Source organism: Myotis davidii, unplaced genomic scaffold, assembly GCF_000327345.1.
Source record: "Myotis davidii unplaced genomic scaffold, ASM32734v1 scaffold127, whole genome shotgun sequence".
Classification (NCBI taxonomy): Eukaryota; Metazoa; Chordata; class Mammalia; order Chiroptera; family Vespertilionidae; genus Myotis; species Myotis davidii.
In genome coordinates this window covers 292,168-298,751 of record NW_006298311.1, presented here as the reverse complement: position 1 = coordinate 298,751, position 6,584 = coordinate 292,168, and the positions used below count along the sequence as shown (strand labels likewise).

Sequence of the window (6,584 nt, the reverse complement as noted above, 5' to 3'; positions counted from 1 at the left end):
GACTTGGGGGTGGGCACTTGTGGCAGCCATCTTGTGACAACATGGGGTGGCCATCTTGTGATGACATTGGGGCAGCCAACTTGTGATGACTTGGGGGCGGGCATCTTGTGACGACATGGGGTAGCCATCTTTTGATGATGTGGGGGTGGCCATCTTGTGACAATGTGGGGTGGCCATCATGTGACAACATGGGGGTGACCATTTTGTGATGACACAAGTGTGAATTTGCATATTACCTCTTTATTATATAGGATATTGCTAGTAGGATTTGCTAATATTCTGTTGAGGGTTTTAGTAAATATGTTAATATGAGTTTTCGGTAAGTCCCCCCTTTTCCAACCATACCGCCCCTCTATCCCGTTTCTGCCCCACCCCAGGCTTTCATCACCCTTCTATCTGTGTTCTTAGGTAATGCATATATGCTCATTAGTTCTTTGTTTAATATCTCCCCACCCTCCTCTCCCTCTTCCCTCTGAGGTTCCTCAGTTTGTTCCCTGTTTCCATGCCCCAGGTTCTATTTTATTCAACAGTTTATTTTGTTCATTAGGTTTTCTGTTGGTTTCTTTTCTTTTTTTTATGAAACCATTGTTGATAGGTATGGATTTATTGCCATTTTTCATATTTTTATCCCTTCCTCTGGTTCTTCTTCATCCTCATCCTCATCCTCTTCCTCCTCCTCTTCCTCATCCTCCCCCTTTTCTTACTCCTCCTCCTTGTCCTGTTGGTTTCTTTTCTTTTTTTTTAAGAAGCCATTGTTGATAGATATGGATTTATTGCCATTTTTCATATTTTTATCCTTTCCTCTGATTCTTCTTCATCCTCATCCTCATCCTCATCCTCTTCCTCCTCCTCCCCCTTTTCTTATTCCTCCTCCTTGCCCTGCTGGATGTGTGGAGTTGTAATCTTATGTGGTCTGAAGTTGTCCACCAGGTACACTGGCTCTAGACCTCCTGGAAGGAGCAAAGTCAGCCACTATCTGTGGCCACCAAGCAGGAGCTACAGGGGGATCTGCAGGTGGCTGCTACTTGTTTTGGGCTTGGAAGTGCCCAGGTGAGAACAAGTTGTGAAGCAAGGCAGGCTGGTGCTAGTGCCAGGTCTTGGGCCACTTATTGATAGGTTTGGGGCATGCTGATGCTATATGCTGCTTGTTTGAAAGATTTTAGAAGAGTCTGAAGCCTGAGCCAGGACAAGCCATTCATATGGAAAAGCTGATGCAAACAGTTTGGGTGGGGCTGCAAATTGGATGGGGCAAGTTCTCAGGGAATCACCAGGGCAGAGCAAACCATGTGAGCCACCTGGATGGAAACTCAGATATGGCTTTGAGGCAGCTATGTGATGGGGAAGTCCCAGCATAGAAACAATGACTCCCGTGAGCACTTCTGTTCGGGAAAAAGCCACCACAGTTCCTGCCCAAATACCAAAGAATCCAGTTCTTCCCTGTATGTTCCTGGATCCCCCAATTCCACCACCTGCCATGGGAGCTCAAATGAAGTGGGACCCTGTAAAATCCTGTGCTGGACCTTTAAGAGGAACAGCGTGGGTCTCCAGCTGCCTCTATGTCACTCACTGACAATTGTTTCTGGTTTCTACAACCTGAAGTAATGAGGACTTCTCTTCCAGCTCTGGAAACCTGGGTTGGGGGCTATTGTGTGGGGCTGGTACCCTTTGCTTCTCACAGGAGGCCTCCACATTTGAGATATCCCCCCTGATTAAACACACACCACATGTGGGTGTCTGGCTAGCCAGTTCCATGGCTCCTCTCTTCCCATCAGTATGGGTGTACTTTCTTCTTAACCTCCCTAGTTGTAGAACTTCCATTCAGCTAGATTTCAGGTGGTTTGGAATGACGATTGTTCTATATTTTAGTTGTAATTTCGTGTGGTCGTGGGAGGCAGCAAGAACCAGCATTTACCTATGTCTCCATCTTGGTACTCTCCCTTTTCTAACTTTTTGATTTTCTAACCAATTGATTTAAAGATTGTTATTCTTTTCTAAAATAAGTGTTTAATGCTATACATTTCATTTTAAGGATTGTCCTAGCTGCATCTCACAAATTTGATATTTTGTCATTTCATTTCCATCCAGTATTGAAATACATTTTCAGTTAGTTTAGAATTCTAAGTTGATGGATTTTCAATGTTCCTTCATCCCTTTAGAGATCTCATCCATTATTTCCTGGTTTTGGTAGTTTTTCATGTGATCTTTGATATTTTTATTAATCTTGTTCTTTAATTCGTGTGTGTGTGTGTGTGTGTGTGTGTATTTTGCCGCTCTTAGGCATTTTATGTTGTGTGTGTGTGTGTGTGTGTGTGTATTTTGCCACTCTTAGGCATTTTATGGTTTTCATTGTTTTTTTAGTGTTTGATTTTAATGTGGCTTATTTTAATTTTGTTTATTCTTATTCTTTTGAGGTACTTTGGTATTCTTACATCTCTTTATAGTTTACACAAAATTCTGTAAATATTTGCCATCATTCCTTCAACCAATCTTTTTGGTGCTTTCTCTTCTCTTTCTGGGATTCCAATTACAAGTTTATATGCCTGACTGCTTTGATTGTCTCTTACATTCCTGACACTGTGCTATTTTCTGGAAAATTTATTGTGTGTTCCATTTTGGAAAGTGTCTATTACACTCTTTAAGTTCACTTACGTTTCATCTGCATTCTTAGTCCTACTCCATGTATTTTTCATTTCATACGCTGTTATTTTCTTAATCTTTTGAAATACAAAATACACATCAGTGCTACCAAGTTCCTTTCTGTGATATTAAAGTCCTCATTTGTTTCATCCAACAGAAGATCCTTACAGAAGACTGTCCCTTTGTTAGCACAGCCAAGGATATTGGTTGCTGAGGCTGCAATACCATTTCTCTGGTCACTGCCCAACGACGTCCCCAATGGCCTCCTTAAAATGCAACATTTCCTGGAGGAGAGACGAAAGGAAATATTAAAGATTCCTTCTGACTGATCAATGGGGCAGAGGAAGTAAGTGACTTCCTCTAAGGGGTGGTGTGAAAGGAAATGTAAGTCATAAAAGGGAGAGGCAGTGAGTCCTTGAGGAGGGTGTTTACTCCTGGAGAATAAAACCACTGATAGATCATCAGAGAAGATATCCCCCAGGTCCCAGCTCCTGACCTGGTCCTCATGTTTTGTGGTCCTGAGCGCCCCCTGGTGTCCTGAGCGTCCCCTGCAACCCAGCCCAGCTATCTCCTCAGGAGGTTTGTGCCTGGGCTCACACTGACTTTCCCTCACTGTGTTGCTCATACAGCAATACACGGCCGTGTCCTCGGTGGTCACGGAGTTCAGCTGCAGGGAGAACTGGTTCTTGGATGTGTCTCTGGAGATGGAGGTTCAGCTCTTGAGGGAGGGGCTGTAGTTAGTGCTCCCATCACTACATATGCGCCCCATCCACTCCAGCCCCTTCCCCAGGGCCTGGCGGATCCAATGCCAGCAGGAAGCACTGGTTGTGATGGACAATCCAGAGACAGTACATGTGAGGGAGAGGGTCTGCAAGGGCTTCACCAGTCCTGGGCCTGACTCCTGCAGCTGCACCTCAGAAAGGACACCTGGGACAGAGAGAACACAGTGAGTCCTGGGCTCAGATGCAGGATCCCCATCTCTTCATGTCTAAGCCCTTGAGTCACTCACATCTGGGAGCTGACAGCAGGAAGAGGAAGAGCCACACGGGAGTCATGTCTAGCAGGTGATGTGCTCATCCCCCAGAAAGTATTCTCCAGGGTGAGGAGGCCCTGAATTTAAGTGGATGCCAACTGTGTTTGTGGGTCTGGTGGCCATGTGGGCATTTGCATATGGGAGGTGTCTGCACATACAAAGGGCAAGAGGTGAGAGGAGGCCCAGGCCTCTGGGGCTTCTCCTGGAAGGAGGTGCTGACTCTGACCTCAGAGAAACAGGCCTTCCTTGGGGTCCTGGTCACTGTGCCCAGAGACCTCTTCTTCCACAGCAGGAAATGTGCTGCAGGAGGTGGTCAAGAAGTAGGATGTGGGAGCAATCAGTGAGTCTTTAGGGATAAAATCAATGTACCTCTTCTTGGAGAAATATTGATAGGTATTTAGATTTAGATTTAGATATAGATATAGATATAGATATAGATTTTTTAGAGGTAAAGGAAAGGACAGAGATAGAAGTAAATAGAGAAATACTGATGTGAGAGAGAAATACTGATCAGTTACCTCCCATTTATACCCATACTGCGCATCAAACCTGCAATATTTTCATTTATTCATTTATTTATTTAATTATTTTAATTGCTATCTGAGAGGAAGTGTGAGGGAGACAGAGGCAGAAACATCAATGATGAGAGAGAATCATTGATTGACTGCCTCCTGCACACTCCACACTGGGGATGTTGCTCACAACCAGGGCATGTGTCCTGACTGGTAATGGAACAGTTATCTCCTGGTTCAGAAGTCGATGCTCAACCACTGAGTCATGCTGACCAGGCTGTTCCACCACTTTTAGGATTCACAGAGGTCCTTGTGTACCTGGGCTCTGGTCAGTGGGACGTTGGCAACAATATAGGTGACCAGGCACCAGCCCTTCCCTGACAGCCCTCTGACTCCAGTGACCACGGCTTGTCCATCATGATTCTCTGCAGCTCACAGCTCCCTGGAGTTTCCCTCAGCACAGGTGTGAACTGTTGGAGGTGTTCAGTGTCAGTGGTCAGTTATGTCTCCACCTGGCATAGGAGGGTCCCCCATGGCCTGATATTACAGGTGGGCACTGCACGTGGACACTGCAGGGCTCCTGAGGCCTGCTTCTTGCTGCCTGAGTAGCCCTGACCTTGGCGTCTCAGGGAGGGCCTGGAACAGGAGATGCGCATGAGGGGATGGCGTTGGGGTGCATTTAAGGCAAACCTACCAGGGCTGGAAGGAGAGGGCAGAGCATAGCCACAAGGGACATCCTGTGCAGGCCCAATGGGGTGAGAACGTGGGCGGCAGAGGACAGAGGTGAGGAAGGTGTGGTGTCTGCGGAGCCTGGAGGCACAGCAGAGGTTGGTGGGGACCAAGTCTCCTTCAGCAGGTTCTCAGGATCCAGGTGGATTCTCCAGGGGAAGCAGGACAGGAGTTGGGACGTGTCAGTCGGGAACAGGTTCTGAGACTCATGGAGAACAGGGCCCAGCTGTGACAGGCCCCATCACTGGGCCTTCGTCCTGCCTCCCTCAAGGACAATCTGAGAGCTAGGTCTCTCTCCCAGGCTCACGGAAGGACAATGCCTGCAGGATCAGACCTTAGATCCATGTGCAGCCATGTCAGTGAGAGTCAAGTGGCTAACTGTCCCCAAAGGGCTCCTCTGAGGGCAGAGCAAGGGGCTGATGACCCTCAGGTGAGGTTTGGGGCCTGGAATCCCTGATCTCTGCTCAGCACTGCGTGGGAGGCTGGGGGACATCACTCTTAGGGAGGGGGGCAGGTATCCTTACAATGTTTTTCTTGTCAACCCAGAAAGCAACCAATGGGGACATGGTGACAAGAAGGGCACAGATGAGAAGTCAACCAGATCTGAAAACACAGCCACTTCCTACGTTTTTGCCTGCAGAGAATCTAATTTAACACACAAAGAAGGCAGCAGGAACTGCCCCAGGGACACTAGGAGGGAAGAAAGCATTGACCCCAATAGGAAGCCTGCACAACCCTCCAGGGACAGCTTCTGAGTTGGCCCTCTCTTTGCTGGTCCTGATCTCACCCTGGTGTCCTGGATCCTCCCTGCAACCCAGCCCTGCTGCCTCCCTCAGGGAGGTTTGCATCTGGGCTCACACTGATTTCCCCTCACTGTGTCTCTAGCACAGTAATACAGGGCTGTGTCCTTAGGCCTCAGGCTGTTCATTTGCAGATACAGCGTCTTCTTGGAGTTGTCTCTGGAAATGATGAAGCGGCCCTTCCCAGAGTTGGCGTAATTTATGTAACTACTACCATCACCACTAATGCGTGAGACCCACTCTAGCCAATTCCCTGGAGCCTGGCGGACCCAGTGCGTTTCTTGGAGTTGTCTCTGGAAATGATGAAGCGGTCCTTCCCAGAGTCGGCATAATTTATGTAACTACTACCATCACCATTAATGCGTGAGACCCACTCTAGCCCATTCCCTGGAGCCTGGCGGACCCAGTGCATCCAGTAGTCACTGAAGGTGAACTCAGAGGCTGCACAGGAGAGTCTCAGAGACCCTCCAGGCAGCACCAAGCCTCCCTCAGACTCCACCAGCTGCACCTCACACTGGACACCTGCAAACACAGAGACACAAAGTCACTGAGAATCCCTTGGAAGCACAAACAGGCACAGGCACAGACACAGGTCTCAGCGCTCCCCTCTCCTGAGAATGACCTTGAAAAATGATCAGGAGGAAAACACAGCTTGGTACCAAGTCCATGGAGGAGCTGCTGGGGTCCTGTCTCAGGTGCCTGGGTTCTGGGTGTTTCCCCAACATCCTGGGTAAGGGCTCACTTTTATGAGTTGGAGGAGAGCCCCATTTGCATGGAGTCTGGACATAATGGTGCAGCTGCGACCCTGGGCTGCATCCTGACCTTGTATTCTTAAGGGTGACCCCAGATGGAAAGGACTCAAGAATGATGGCC

The 6,584-nt window shown here is 48.0% G+C and overlaps 1 long non-coding RNA gene across 1 annotated transcript in view; it reads left to right on the top strand.

Annotated features, from left to right (window-relative positions):
* Nucleotides 1–3,269: 3,269 nt before the first annotated feature.
* LOC107184695 overlaps nucleotides 3,270–6,584 on the top strand; it is a 45,136-nt gene continuing 41,821 nt past the window's right edge. The window contains exon 1 of the long non-coding RNA XR_001515594.1: nucleotides 3,270–3,347. This is a non-coding gene — a long non-coding RNA (uncharacterized LOC107184695). The remainder of the gene's footprint in view (nucleotides 3,348–6,584) is intronic.